Source organism: Meleagris gallopavo, chromosome 15, assembly GCF_905368555.1.
Source record: "Meleagris gallopavo chromosome 15, MGAL_WU_HG_1.1, whole genome shotgun sequence".
NCBI lineage: Eukaryota > Metazoa > Chordata > Aves > Galliformes > Phasianidae > Meleagris > Meleagris gallopavo.
This window is the reverse complement of record NC_139418.1, coordinates 9,322,509-9,338,716: the sequence shown is the minus strand read 5'-3', so window position 1 is coordinate 9,338,716 and position 16,208 is coordinate 9,322,509. Positions and strand designations below refer to the sequence as shown.

The following is a 16,208-nucleotide window of genomic DNA, read 5'->3' as shown; positions in this document are numbered from 1 at the left end:
TCTCAAAGACCTGATCCTGTTCTCAGTACTCAGTAACAAGTTAGTGGAAGTTCTTCTTGGATAAACAGTACGGAATGAGATCTCTTATGCTCACTCTGTCCACAGCAAGACTGTCCTGCTCTTTTAAAATGAAACGTGTTATTAGTACTTTTCTTAATTATGTAAGGCTGTTAATACCCAAATTGATTTGTCATTGCCACTGCCAGGAAACTATTTAGCAGAAGGGTATTTTTATAGCACTGAAGAGCCCACAAGTCTGATATACTCAGTGGACCTACGAATTAGCATGATAATAGAATTTATAATCTGTTGAGGTAAATAGAAACCAAAGACCACAGAGACATCCGCATGTGGTAAGACCGGTTTGCTAGCCAAAACAAAGTCTACTTGTGTTGTTCACATTCTTGAAGAATCTGAATATTAGAAGATGTCTAGGACATAATGAGGTACATTTCCAGACAAGATAAATAGAGACAGAAATATAAGCTGAGCGTCAAGAACAGAGCTACTGTAGGAATTTTAACACAAAAAAACTGAGTGAGTTGTGGGAGGCACACCCAGTTGGGATTCTGGTTTTCATAGGCTCTTTGCTTGTCAAACTTAATATCAAGTAAAATAACCTAATTTGACTTGGCAAAGGCATACATTATATAGACTTGATATCTGTGACAGGGGCTTTTGAAGTTTCTTATAAACAGTGTTTTCCTTGCTTTGGAAAAGGAGGCTGAACAATCAACAACTTTTCCGATTCTGACTCCCACAGCTGAAAAGAACAAATCTCAAGTAGCTCATCATGAAGCCTGTCTTCCACAAAAGGACTTAACCGTGCTCAGTTTTAGGCATTTGCTTAAGGATTACCCAAGTATGGGTGTGTCACATTTTTAGTTTTTTCTTTCTCTGTTTTTTTTCTAACCCATGACCTCACAGAAGCATACTGTGGGATTGTCTAGCAGGCAAAACATGTGGTTTTGCTCTCCTGATTTCTTTCTTTTTCTGTCTTTTTCATATTATGGATTAATCTGGATATGAAAAAAGAACTTATTCATTCATTAGGAAACACAATTGCTATTATCACTACTATTATTATTGCTATTATTCCTGATTAGGAAACAAGCAGAAATAGGTTGCACAAAGGATAATAAACACATACTGAAGACCGCAGGCAGAACTTTATAAATGTGTTTGAGATGCATTATTTTATCTTTGGAAATAGAGCAGATTTAGCCACAGGTAAAAGAAAAGTTGATTGGAAGATGGTGATAGAGCATCAGTCACAGAATGTCCCAGTTGAGTGGCTTTGTCTTCCTCGGCAACGTTCCAGTTTCTTTTTCAGGCTCCTTCCCAAAGTCTGATTCACTACTGAAATATGGAGACACTGTTCTCACAGGAATCAACAAAAACTACACAGAATAATTTTTGAATTTTCATTTAATTGGGGATCAGAGCAAAATAGGGGTGGTATCAGAATACTCCCAAAAATACCCAGCAATGCAAACAAATGGCACAAGAAGTCTGTGGCTCACTAAGAGTTGTTCATTCCACATGTTGTGGAATGTGTCAGATCTGCATCTCTCCCATCTAGGAATAAATCGACATTTTCTTTTTTCTTTCCAAAGAGTGCTTTCTCTTGCCCTTTTGCTCTCCACCTCTGTTCTTCTTTTTCTCTTCTGCTGCCACATTGTAAATGCATTTATACTCAGTATGTTGAAATGTGCAGGAGCTCACAGTTCCTTCTCGAGTCTCAGCTCTTAATATTGAAGTACTTGCTTCATATACTTTAATTTGCCCAATTCCTGCAGCTTTTATCCAATTGATAATTGATAGACTGTTCCTTCCTTCCCAATTTCCTCCATTAGTTACATCAGGAAGTTTATTGGTGTTCCCTGCATGTAACTCAAGAAGACGGATAGCGCCACGCTTGTTTCAGGCCTATGTAAATTAATACTGGCCAGAAGTCTGAAGGCAAAGATCAGCAAGCCGAAAAACCCGGAAGATATCTGGTTACATGCCAGAGGCCTCCTCTTCAAATGAAATGACAGGAATCTGGGGCTGAAGGACTTCCGTTCGCTCTTAATGAACTTGAGTGGCTCTTGCCTACAACCAGAAATGATATGCAGACAAGCAGCTCCTAAGACACGTCATTCCTGTAGTTTGCAGGCTGTTCATGCTTTTATTCTCTCCAGCATCCCCTTTTTATTCTGCAAGCCTAAAGACCAACCATGTAAAGCGTGAATAATACAGTGGTCAGGAATAGTACCACCAATGTCAAAGTGACTTTTCATCAAAGTGGAAGCAGAAAGTCTGATCCCTTAAACTTGGTGTGGTTCTCTGGCAGGTTCATCTGACAGATGTTTCTGAGCGAAATCTGAGAGGACTCCTGCACTGGCACAGCTGGTCTTGAAGCTTCATGTGTCCCTTCATCATGAAATCCAAACATTTTCTCTTTGTCATTCCTGCTCCACTTGAACCAAGATTCAGACGCATGTGTGAATGCCTTTGTACAGACAATAATCACAAGAGACTGTCATGATTTGCTGTTGTCCTCTACCATTATACATGTAAACATAAACACATTTACAGAGGAATAATAAAGGGAATTTAAAGCCAGGATGTAAAAAAGCAAGGTATGAGAAGTTACCCACTCAAAATGTGGGTGTGCGTCTCTCAGATGTAACAATTAAATGCTAACATGGTGTAATACAATAATATGGGAGCACTGGGTTTCATTCCAGTGGCAATCCTAATTATAACACTACTTAGTACAGGAAATTGCCTGTTGAACTGCTCTGCCTGAAAACCTAAAGAGAAAATCATGCATATGTTTGCTTACATAGTGAAATACAACAGAGCCAACTCCAACAGCAAACCTCAAGATATCCTTCTTCCCTTTACACCTTTGCTTTCCTTCAAAGCTGCACATGGCAAAGTAACACCATGACAGGAGCCTCTTTATTGGTGGAAAGAAAGTGATGCAAGAGCCTGGTTACAGAAGCCAGTGGTGTGTGATCAAATGGTGGCTTGATTGAATGGTTGTAACGTGATAAAAAACGGACTGGAGGAGCTCTGCTCCACCAGCAGACAGAGCAAGAGCTGTCACCCATCAGTGTAACTGCCCTCGTCGATGGCTGTAAGATGCACGTGAAACTGTGGGGCCTGGGCTTGTTGAAGCAGTTATAAAGTGAGAACACTCCTTTCTCTCTGTATTTTCAGGAAGCTTTGAAGAGAATGAGCAAGATATTTATGAACTGAAGTGCTTCTAATTCTGTTTCTCCTAAGAGGGAGATAACTATCAATTTGATGTTCTTCAAAGATAGGGAAGAAAAAAAAGGACTGTGTTCCTCTTAGCTCCCTAAGATTGGATTGAAGTAAAGTTTTTTTTCCCTACAGTTCTGCTTTTAAGTTCTATTATAATGAATCACTGTACTCTTCAAAGCATGTAGTTTGCTAGTTTGTAAAGAATCTGGAGGCATTCAGGTTGGGCAAGGGACACTGGATGCATGATTCTGGTTTCTATTTTGCTCAGTTCTTTACGTCCTTGACACACTCTTGATTACAGACTGGAGAAGATCTTGATAATATAAAAATATTTAACTGCATAAAAGGGAATCTAGGCACTAATTCAGGAAAGTCCTTAACCATGCTCTTAATGTTGTTCCTCAATCACAGCCAAAGGAGAGGACAAGGACCTCAAATACAACAATATGCAGACAGAGAAAATCTCTGCTGGGGGCTTTGGTTTCTTAGCTATGTGTGTACTCATGTCATTCTATTGACCTTCAACATCCACAAAAAGGCAGTATGTTTTACTGGAGCCAAGTTGTTTTACGAGCGTCGGTTGAGACTTGAAGTTCTTCCCAACAGCAAACAAGTGCTGAGTCAGCAGCTGAGTTCTGCAGAAAGGGAGAGTGTGACATTTTTATATTGCCAGTACATCTAATCAAAAGAGAATTAACTGCATTTTACACCAGAGTAAACACTATTTACTGGCTGATATCATGTGACTAGACAGACCATTTTTTGACACTACAATGTCTTCCCAAAATTCCTGGGCATTTCATTCAGTGTCTGTTTGTTCAAGGATTTTGTGTTCAGGGGTATGGTGTAGTGAGAACTATTGGTGACAGGTGGATGGTTGGACTGGATGATCTTGTAGGTCTTTTCCAAACTTGGAGTTTCTATGATTCTGTGATTCTGTGATTTCTGTGTTTTGTTATAATTTCTCTTATATTTTCTCCTTATACTTTCTCTTATATTCATTCTTATTATAAACTTCATAGCAATACTTTACTGAGATTTGATCCTGCTTTGAGAACTGAAACACTTTATTACAAAAGAAAACTGTTGGCACCACCTAGCATATCAAATCTTGAAGTTTACCTTCTTTGCTTTTACAGCTTTATTAGCATCTTTCTGTTGATGTTTAATTTGCCAAAGATTTACAATGGCTAGTAATAGACCATACCCATTTAATTGGACAGATTAACCCATGGAAAACTCTTACTTGTGGTGCCGCACGAGTAGAACCACCCTTCAGCATGGTAACCCAATGTATTGTGGTGAAGTGGCAGTTCAGGAGATCTGGGACACTGTAAAATAGCACAAGATAAGTTGCTTCAGCTCATCCAAAACTCTACACAGTAAAAAACTTCCTTAATGAACACTGACAAGAATTGATTCAGAAATGTCAAAGTGTTTCAGTGCTGCAGGTGTAAAACTTGGTTAGAAAACCTTTAATTTAATTTCTGGATCTGAACCTCAAGAATACATTCTAATCTCGGTGCTGTGATCAGCTCTCAAAACTGAGCTACTAAAAAGTGATGGAAAAGAATATTTTTTCCCTTGCTTATTAGACAGTTTAATACTTTTCTGACTTTGTATCACGGTAACAAAATGAAGGTTAAATATGAATGACTATGCATGAATCCCATTTCTAGTGGTAATAGATCAAATACATTACCCTTGCAAGTGGCATGGTTGTCTGCATACGTCCCTCCTGCCTTACCCCTAATTAAATCTTTTATATATACATAGGTATTCCTGTTTAATCATCTCTGTTTCCTCCTTGCCTCTGTTCCCAACTGTCACAACTCTACTTCTTTAGCCTGCATCAGCCAAGCTTAATGTGTGCCATAGTTTTGTTTATGGATATATTTTACTAATTCTTATTTATTAAAATAATTGCCTTAATTAATCCTAATTGTTCATTGTTAATCACTTAGTAATATAATACCATTTGCTTGCACATATATATTTTTGTATTAGTCATTATAAAAGCAAGACATAAAGCAAATGGTGTAATTACTCACAAAAGACCAGGAGTTCAACCAATAAAAATCAAAGAGGAGAAAATAAAATGCTTTCAACATTCCTATATAGTAACTGGGACATCCTGTGTCACAAATTACTTTATGAGCTGTCTGGAAGTGGGATTCCCCTCTAAAGCCTCAAGAAGCTAAGAAATGAAAGGAGAAACTGTCTGATAGATGAGATGATGTTTCCAAACTTACCTACTGCTGTTTGTCAGCAAGACCAGGAGAAGGTGAAAGATGTCAGCACCCTACTGAACTAAGGTAGACAGCCTGGAAGAGCTTTGAAGGGAACGAAATCTGAAAAACAATTAACCTCAGAGAATTCTACATTTTCTCTTTCTATTGTCTCTTGGATGTGAAGGGAAAAAAGGAATCACCCATAATAGTTAGACAAAAACTCAGGTTTTAACACTGGTGGTTACTGAATATCACAACATGACTTGATCTGTTCTCGATCCGTTCATGATCATACAAGTGCATGGGGCTGAGGACAAAGGATGTCATGCTGAGAGCAATGGTAGTGCCATTGCCTAGGTGGATGGTTTTGTCTTCTGCAACTCTTGCCTTTCCCCTGAGCAAAACATAAAAACAGTACAGTCTCTGTTACAGAGAGAGTTTGAACAAATTTGTCTCCAGGGCAGTTCTGGGCTGGCAAAGATACTCTGCCAGAATAAAGAAGATTCCCTTAGGCAGGACTGCTCTGCTATTGCTTGTCCTCCACACACACAGCCTCTATCTCCTATAGGAAAACTGGTTTGTTTTTTCCATTAGTTGGAAAGTGACTTTCACACCAGATAGTTCTGCTCCCCTCCTAGAGCAGTGTATAGACCAGATACTGCAATGTGAGCCCCAAAAGGAGAATTAACTGCCCAAATGCTTCAGTGCCTCAAAGTGACAGAAGAATCTGGATTTCAAGGAAGACCTTTCAATGTCATCATCTGAAAGACTGATTTTTGTTTATTTGTAACGTTCTGATCTTTCTATAACTTTCTGACTTACTCAGCATTTGCTGTTCCCACAGTTCTAAAGCTTGCTGACTCCATATTCTCTGGGTAAATTATTTGTGGCTTAATCTGCTGGCAAAGTCCCAATGGTTTTAAGGAAGTTATATCAACAAAAGCTTTTTTCCTTAATAAGTATATTTCCTCTCTGCCTGACAAGCTTTAAATATCTACTGATGCAAGTGTAATCTCTTTTCTATAGAAATGATGGTATAAGGTAGTTTAAAGTTAATTAAGCATTTTTTAAGTCACCTTCTGTCTCCAAACACTTACTCTCTTTGTCTGGGAAAATCCATCTGCGAGAAGTATAAGCTCATACTCCTGAATTTCCACTTTATTTTTTTCTTTTTTTCCTTTGATTCTATTAGGTCTTCCAACAAAGAAGTGCCAATTATTAGTGGCTTCCATGACCTGGATATCTGATCCACTATGAGAATTGTCCACTTCTGACACATCTACAAGCCAGTGTCACATGAAAGAAAGGCTTTATGAATATTCCATCACTATTTTCTATGCACTGAACCAACTTGCATTGTCCATTAAAACTGGTCAATGCGATAGGAGAGAACCAACATGCTCGAACAGTCACTATGAGTTGGTGAAATCCTGATGACTCCCTTGTTCAATTACAGAATAGTGATGTCCTATTGTAAAAACATGCCTGCATGTGAAGTGCATGGGAAGTGGGGGCAGCCCTTTAACACGAGGCTAGAGCTGAGAATACGTTACCTGAGGGCACATTTCCCCGGATCCATCACACACAGCAACCAGATGCATCTGGCAAGCAAGGTCTCCAGTGGTGGAGTCAGAGCTGCACTCTGCAGAAGGTAGTCTGTGATTTGGCAGCCACCAATGGGACCCAAGAGTGAAGGGACACTTTGTCACAGCTTCACAAGAAACAACCCAAGAAGCACTGCTGCCATACAGGCATGTAATTTTAAAGTTCTTTCTTCTTTCTGGGTGTCATGATGGAAAGCACATCTCTGCAAAGTAATGTTAAATTTGTAACCCAAATCCTGCTTAATATCACATGAAGTAGAAGATAGGAAAAAGGAAATTTTTAAGGAGTGAATTAATGGCTAAATTAATGCTACAGAACCTCCTACAAGTCCTCATTTACAAGTTCAGCAGGTTTTTCTTGTTTGTCTACACTGCCTGTCTTGGAAAGGGACCTCCTACCTCCTTCTTCTCTGTTTTTGTTGCTATTAAGAGAGATTTTTGTAGCATACAAAAGTTCTGATTGTCCTCTCACTTATACTAATTTTGCAATTGTGTAAATCCATTGACCTGAGCAGATTTTGATTGACACTAATACATGCTGGAGAAGAATCAGGTTTTAAACACCTTTGAAGGCAAACAAGCTTGGAAAAAATAGTCTTATTTTTAAGCTCCATAATTGTGACGATGTCCTTTTGTGCCATACTATTCATTTGTTATTTGAATTACATTTGCCAAACATTCATTCAGGTCAGATATTTGTATATCCATTGTGTATTACCTTGTAAATTTAACTTAATTTGTTTGTAGTTTTCTTTATAAATAACCTCACTTCAAAGTTATTTTAAAGGTTTTACAGACCATGAAGTCAAAATGAATGCCTATGAATGCCTCAAATTTGTAAAGCTTCTATTTCTTTCAGTATTTATCTTACCATGAAATGAAGTGAGTCATTTATATCTTACTGCATGATGTGATCATTCTGCTACCACTGTGGAGCTAGACAAAAACTCTTATAGATGACCACTCATGTGGTTCTCCTCATAAATCAGTGTAACACCCAGTTAAATGGAGAGACTTCAGTTTGGTCTCTTTTATGAAGAATTCAGTTCAGCTGATCTGTGTAAAGTAGTATGTCTAACCAACAAGATAAGTCACTGCAGTATTATAATTGCTCTTTTCTATTTGTTTCTTCTTTTATTTTTGCCATTAGGTCAATTAGTTATCTTCAGCAATTGGGGGATCATTCATCTCCAAAGTCCTTTATTTCCTACTGTATGATGGATCAGTAGGCAAGCTAAGGTCTCAGCTGAGTTCAGCTTGAACTCCTGAAGCATCTTCCCAAAAATGATTCAGTGGCTGAATTTTTGTGGACATTTTTATAAAAAAACACCTTTGGCCCCATTACTGGCTTGGCTTTGGGCAGGATTACAGCACAAATTGCAACACTTCTTTTTTACTGTGTTGTGCGTGACAAGTAAGGATTTACAAGCCTATCCAGCATCACGGCCTTTTGCATACTTCAGAGGCTGTGGTCTCTAATGCAATTTGCCAAAGCCCTCACTGTGTAAAAACTTGTTGAAGATACATACTATACATACATATATATGTGATATATATGCATTCTGTATATGGCAGAGAGTCAGCTTGAAAACCTCAACAAAAAAGTCAGATGTTGCACCTATGCTGTGACCTACACTTTAAAAGGAATGTCTTTCCATGCTGTTTAATTTTTGTTTAATCAGTATGCATTTCTGCTAAGCTCCAAAGTCAGAAGATTTCTTCTATAACGCAATGTCCATTGACAATAATAGCTGTTTGTTCCTTGAAAAACAACATGGTTTGCATCTGGTGCGAAACTATTAGTGAGCTGACTTACTGTTGTTAGAAGAGATTATGCTAAATGTGGCATAATCCCCTGGAAAAATGTACACATGGATCATTATTGCCGTTCCAGCCCTACATTAGCCCAGCCGAACATGCAAGTAACTGATATTATATGTGTCTGCAATAACTGTGCAAATTAGATGTATAATTGCATCCATAAATTGTTGGAAAATCTGGCTCTTAAATTATGCATCACAAACAATAATAACCCACTGAGATGATTGCTGTCAGTTTACCTTACATAAACTGTGTTTCTCTTTGTTCAGCATAAGAATCAGGGGATGATTTCTAAACTCTGCAGGCAGCAATCTTCAAAAAATCAACGAACGTGTTTGACGTGCTTGCCCACAAAACATGTCAGCAAACTCTGGAAAGTACTGCTTTAAGGAGCTGTGGGGCCAAAAGCAAAAAGGAGTTTAAAAGACAGTCACATTTTTGGTAGGCTGAGTCCATCAGTAGCTCTTAAGAGTCCAGTTATCTTTTCTGGACCAGAAAGTCCTTGTATCACCTAGTCCTGAAAGCTGTGAGGATGTAACAAGAGAAGCATATCTCTGTACCTTTGTCTGCTTTCTGAAGGTGCTGGATTTGGGCTGAATGAACTTTTTCTGACAGTTAGAGCTGATCTTTTCATCTCATTTTTCTTTACATTATTTTGCATAACATTTCTGTTTCATACTGATCTTGAAGTCATAAAAAAAATTCTTATTATACCCAAACCAAAATTATGATGGTTATTTTTTGAATCTCCGTAGCTTGAAATGGGACATACAATTATCATTCTTACTATTATTGTCATCTCAAAATCTTCAGAATCTGCATCTGACATACTGAGGACCAGTCCCACGGGGATTATGATTCTTAACTTTGTGCAGAGTGCCAATAAAATAAAAAGAATCAAATTTAAACTTCTTTTTAATATCTGAATAGACATAACAGTGGTTCAAGATAGACAGCAATTAATCTAGCCATTCACAGAAAAGCCACTTCAGATGAAATTTGTCTGTGCGTGACAAGAATGGATAGCTCTGACCATCAAGTGGAGTGAGAGAGAATAGAAATAACACTTAAAGTCCACATCTCAAATTACTGCGATACCCTCTATAATTTAATAATGAGAACATCACAACAGGGAGGTGTATGAGCTCCTAATGACACTCAGTAAATGAGCTGGCTTGCAAAACAGGCACACAACCTTTTGTACTTATAATGGCTTGACAACATTTTGTCTGGAGGGCTGTGAAATTTTCCTAGCTCAGCCCGTTAATCTCAAAAGCAAATGTTGCTTTTCAGTGAGAAAGCTGTACAAGCTGCTCTCCCTGCTTGTGCACTGTCGAAGCATGAGCCAAGAGCTGAAGTGAAATTTGTCAAAGCAAGGAGCAGCAGTCACCCATTAGAATGCATGAACATCAGTAGTACGTGAAACCGAAGTACAGTTTGTTGAAAAGCGCAGCACTGGTTAGGTGTGGATCCAGTGGGGAAGTTTACCCATGGAAACTTTATGGTTCTTCTGTGAAGTACAATCTAATGTACAATTCACACGTATTGTTTCAAGGCACTGTTCTACTTGCACAAAGGTGCTGTAACTTTTTTTCCACCATCATTCACAGGTATCCCTGAGTCCAGCACATCTGTCAGGGAAAGGTGAAAAAAGGAGCTCCAGATCACAGTGAATGCTACTGTTCTAGATAGGCTTTAGGGATTTAAATACATACATTGTTAGATCTGGGCTCCAAGTCCAAATAATGAATCATATGTGTTAATGGGAAAGCCCGTAATAGCTTTGCCCTGGGTGTGTACGGAGTGATAGAAATTCTAATGGATTTTAAAATGAAACTTGACCTACAGTCCTACTCCAATCTCAGATCTGTACAAAGGCATTAATTGGACTTATTCAACTAATTACTTGTTATTAAACTAGCATAGAGACTGTAAAGACTTGGACAAGCAATTATTTTCTATAGATGACAACCCAAGTTTTGGCAATATTATCTGAACTGGGATAAAAGTTTTTAAACCTTCAGAAGTTGAGCCTGCGGCAGCCAACCTGTGAAGCCAAAAGATTATCCCAGTGTTCTCATAGCATTCATTTTCTTACACAGGATAAAATGATGCCAAAATGTTATGATACTGTATCACAAGGATTGCATATCTTCTTAGTACGAAACAGTGAGGTTACAGCAGCCCATTTTAACATAAGAAGAAGCAGGCAGAGACGTCCACAGTTCAGAACTCAAATGCATAAAGAGATGATAGCTGTAACACTTCAGCTCTGGAGGCAAAAGACTTATTTTGTTTGGGGAATGAAAATATAAAATGAAATTAAAAAAAAAAAAAAGAGTGTTTTGAGCTTGCAACCAAACCAGCAATTCTAATCTCTTATTTTGACATGTGCTCACTGGAGATTGCTGACAGCACTCCCAGGGATTTTAGCTTGTGTACAGATAATGCTCCACATCCTTGGGTGGCTGTGACTACTGAGAGAGATAAGAACCAAAACTTCATTCTTTTTTTTTTTTTTTTTTGTGGGTTAATAATGGTCCTTTTTTTTCAAGGGCTAGAAGAAAAAATGTTAAACTTTTTTTTTTTCCTGTGAAGCAGCACTTCAAAAGAGAAGTTGTAGAAACATCAAATATGAAAACGCTGAAGAACTTGGCTGTGGTAAGATCAACACTGTCATGACTGGTTTTTTTAACTGATAAAATAATTTTCAACTGCACAGATCCAGTCTGGATGTATCTCAAAAGCAAAATCCACTGCTATTTTTTAACATATTAAAAAATATTTATTTTCCTCAAACATTTTGGTGGCATTGAATCAGTATTTTTCCAGTAGAAGACTCTTCACCTGGAAATCTGCTGCAGTGAGGTACACTTGCTGCATCTGCTGGTGTTAAAAATATCTATTTTTTTTAGCACCTTCCCTTTAGGTATTCAACTGTTTCTCAGACGCACTCCCTGTGAGGTCAGAAAGTGTTGCTGTTCTCATTTGGCGGCGAGGAAACTGAGTCACAAAGAGGCTGGGTGATTTTCCTAAGGGGAACAGGAAGTGTATAAAAAGGGTAGCTACCAAATCCTGGCTTCCCAAGCTCATTAACTTTTCTCTTCAAGTGTAATGACTTCTTACTAAATTGACTGCAAACAATTTCTGCCTCTCTCAGCTGTGCCGCTGCTATATTTGGGGACCCATGCTGTTCTGAGCTCTGAAAAGCTTCATAGCTCTCCAGTAGGGTTTTTAGAACATTAAGAAATATAAAAAAGAGAGCAGTTAGAAGGTGAAAAGCTTTTTTTCACAGTTTCTCCTTCCCTTTTTCCTTCTGGAGCCTAACAAGTTCCAAATGTTCTGGAAGGTCTATTTTTGATGAGTTTTGGATTGAAAGTGCTGTTCTCGTACACTGCTACATTAAAGTGTTTACACAGAAAACAGCGCAGTCTGGAAAAGTAACAATTTGTTCACAGGATCATATAACATATTTGCCTAAATGGGCTCTTGGGAGGAAAAAGCAACCAAAAAAAAAAAAGATTTCTCTTTTCATCCATGAAATCTTCATCTTCTTCGTAATGTCAACTGAATTTTGTCCTGCAATTAACAGCAGCAACAGTAAAGAAAAAAATAACCCCCTTTTGGTCTGTAATGCTGAGAACAACACAAACATCTCATTATGCTTGCAGGTCAGCATCTTGGGAGAAATGCTGGCAGGGGAAGAAGAAAGAATAAAAATCCCATCAGAAAAATATTCTTTGCTCTGTATAATTCCTTCTTTGCAAGCTCCAGAATTCAGACTTTGTAATTAAAGAGAATGAGCAGTGTGCATGCAGTGCTGTGAGTGGTTTCCCTGTTTGTGCACCCCAGGTATGACACAATAAGGACAAATATCCGGAGGCAGGTTCAGAGACATTGAGTCTAGATCTTTAATTAATAGCTGGAGATCAATTGCATAATACCTGAGCAAATAGACACGTGCATTTATTATCTGAAAACAAGAACTCTGCAATTAGGGTCATAAAGAAAATGTCAGAAAACAAGAAGCAACAAATACCCATTGTGGAATTAATAAGAACAGTAGTTCCCCTCCAGTGGTCACTGAGTAAGCAAACACTCTGGTTAAATAAACTGAAATGGAGCATATCTAGGCAACACACTTACGTGCTGGGTCAAAGCAGAGGTTAAATAAAAATTTGTTTTAAAAAGACCCAAAAGAACACAATATGACTCCTTGCCCCATGTACCACATGTTGTTAAAGGAGGGAAGAGGAGCATTGGGTACATTCATGAGCGCACTGCATGACTTTGAAGCAGAGCTGTAAGGAAAGCAGGGAACATTTGTGTTTACCCCTGGCTCCTAGCAACTTCCCTGCTCACAACTAATCTTTGGCACGGAGGATGTATCGGCACTCAGCAGCCAAACACAACTCACTCCTGCCAACACCATGGTGATGGGCTGATCCTTTCAGAATACATCAGCATTAGGATTTCAGAAGGGGCACATTTTCAAGGTCGATGTTTATTTCATGTAAAACTGCTACCTGAGGTTTCTGAGGTGCTGATCCTTAATTGGTCATTACAATAAAAACACGGGAGTAATTTCATATTAGACTGATGCCTCAGCATGTAATCCCAATTTAGGTCATTTCATGACCGAAGGATTTTTGCAGCTTCAAATGCATACTTGCATATCTAGTACATAGTTAGATGCATCCAGACACTTCAGAATGATTATTATTTCTACCTTTTTATAAATGACGTAAACCAATCTCTAGTAGTTTGACTGTGGTTAGGAAGATTTATATCCCTTATTCTCACAGCTCTGTGGTGATTAATACAGCAGGGATTTTGAGGGGCTATAGAAATGGCCCTGTGTAATCATGTGAGAAGGAACAAATACTGACTCCAGGTTTCCCCAGCAGGTAAGAGCAGAAGTTATTCACAGATGTGAAATAAAGAGAGTTATGTCACTGCAAAAAAAAAGGTCTAATGTAAGGACAAAGGCCTACTGAGGCTGAATGGAATCTAGCTGCACTTTGAGGTGTTAATACAAATGACCAACCCTGAAAGCAGTCATGCTTTATGTAGATTTTTCTGCAGGTTATACTGACAGATATTTTGCACAGTTTTACAGACAACCATTTGAATCTCCCGTAACTCCTTCTGCCACATCTCCTTACATTTCCAATATACCTTACTAATCCAGTAATTAACCATAAAAATAAATTACTTGTATAGATTATGTAACAGTAACAAGGCAGCATGAGTCACATTTCTTTGTTCTCATTCACTAGCGAGCAACAGCATGGGCTCATTAAGTAGGTACCAGAAGTTCAATATGGAGTAAATTCAGATCTCAAGGCTAGATAATTTGGTCTCCATTTGTTTGCCTTTGTTCTCTTTTGTTTCCAGATTAAAAGGGCATCATGTACTTTTAGTTTCTTCAGGTAAAAGAGACATCTGGGATCCGCTCCTCTATTGACTGCTGACAAGCGTTGGCTTAGAGCCTACACAATAGCTGCACATCTTGATTTTGCAGTTTAATTTGGATGGACAATTTGAGTTGTCCCACTAAAATTAGGAAATGGACCTCTCTGACATGCAGGCAATGAGAAACTGAGTCACTAATCCATTGCCACAAACATCCAAAAGCCTTCACGAGCAATCAGAGATTTACAGTGGAGAAGGCACAACCTCTTGCTCTGTAACCACAAAATCAGTGTAATGACTAGTCCCAGATCCATAACAGTCTGGTTAGCTTGGGTCTAATTTGTAACTTCATAGAATGGGACAAATCCTGGATACCCGTATCCTAACTCACACACAATCCTGTGTAAACGCACGTAGAAGTAGTTGTACTCACATTGATATAGCTGAACCTTCTGCTGAGTGGGAGAAGGATGATTTAATCCCTTGAAAGGCTTCCAAACCTTTGTGTGGGAGCGGCTTTCAAGTTTATCGATGAACACAAGACTGTGTGGCCTCAGGAAGACCCAGAACCTGAGGAGCTCTAATGGGAATTGATACGCTGAACAGTCCCAGTAAGCCTGTCTGTGATTTTACTCCAATTTATATTTGTCTACTCTCAAGAGTCACTGAGAGGCAGCCTCTTAAAGAAAGCTGCTTTCAAAATAAAAATTCCTACCAATAAGCAATTACATTCAGCTTCCATCAGCCTTATTGATTTAAAATAAGTCAATGTTTGTTTAAAAAAAACAAACAGGGAGGAGCTATAGTTTCAACCAAAATAAGAGTTTGTTTGTGTGTAGAGATAGACCAGTTAGATGATTTTCAGATTAAACATCAGGATCAACTTTAGGTGAAGTTTTCAAAGGTAGCTTTGTATTCATTAAAAACGTGGTCATCAGTTCTTAGAAAAGTTCATCATCATGATGGTAGAAATCTCATGTAATTCATTGATGCCATGGGGTTTCCACCACCAGGGGAGTCTAATTTTCAGACTTGCTTTAATAACAACTATCAAAATCAGGTCACTTGAAAACATCATCATTTAATCATCTGTAAATTGGAATTCCCAAAGTCATTAGTCATGCTGAAAATGCTTGTGTTTCTAGCTGATTTGGACCTGAGTTTGATTATAAAGATTAGAGTTTGAATACCTAAACTCCAAATATGAGACATTATCTGAGATCATAGGGGTGTTGTTAACTCTGATTTCTTCTATCTTTATTCCATCTGTAGTTCCAGCTCTGTAAAATCAAGTTCTCTGAACCACAATTACTATACTTTTTATGTAAATGAAATGGCATTACGATGCCAACTGACTCGAGTCAAACTAACTAGCAAAGAATTTAATTATATCCATTATTAAATGTTTGTATTCCACAGATCCAACTTCTTAAAAATAACAATGATAAATTTACAGATCCCTGTAACCATCTGTTGCACTCTCTCCAAGTCTAGCAGGGGGTGGAAATCTTGCTGAATTAAAAATATTGCTATTTAAAGTCTTCCTTGTGTTCATTTCCTTAGATATTTGAACTTACTCAGTGGCAGAGCCAGCCTTATGGTTTCTGTAACTTTGCTGGCTGCTGAACTTGGAGTCATTTTGAACAACTCAGTGGATTCTGACAGAATTTTTTTTTTAAGCTATATCCTTCAACCACAGAAATAAGTGGATGATCTTTTTTTTTTTCCTTCTTCATTTTCTCCCTCTCTCTTTTTTTTTTTCCTTCTCCCAAGTCTCAGAAAGCAGAATTGCAAGGAGTTAAGAGATGGAAGAGCTGACTTGCCAGAGTTTCTGGCTTCACTGCAGCCCAGAGTTGTTGCCCGGGTGATTGTGTTCATGGGA

General features: G+C 38.3%; 1 long non-coding RNA gene across 1 annotated transcript; it reads right to left on the bottom strand.

Moving 5' to 3' along the window:
* Positions 1 to 1,410: 1,410 nt before the first annotated feature.
* Positions 1,411 to 15,080, bottom strand: LOC146543330 (uncharacterized). Its single transcript, XR_014886646.1, has 3 exons — positions 14,760 to 15,080; positions 4,502 to 4,586; positions 1,411 to 3,890 (listed from the first exon to the last, which is right to left on the bottom strand). It is a non-coding gene; the product is annotated as an uncharacterized LOC146543330 (long non-coding RNA).
* Positions 15,081 to 16,208: the final 1,128 nt, after the last annotated feature.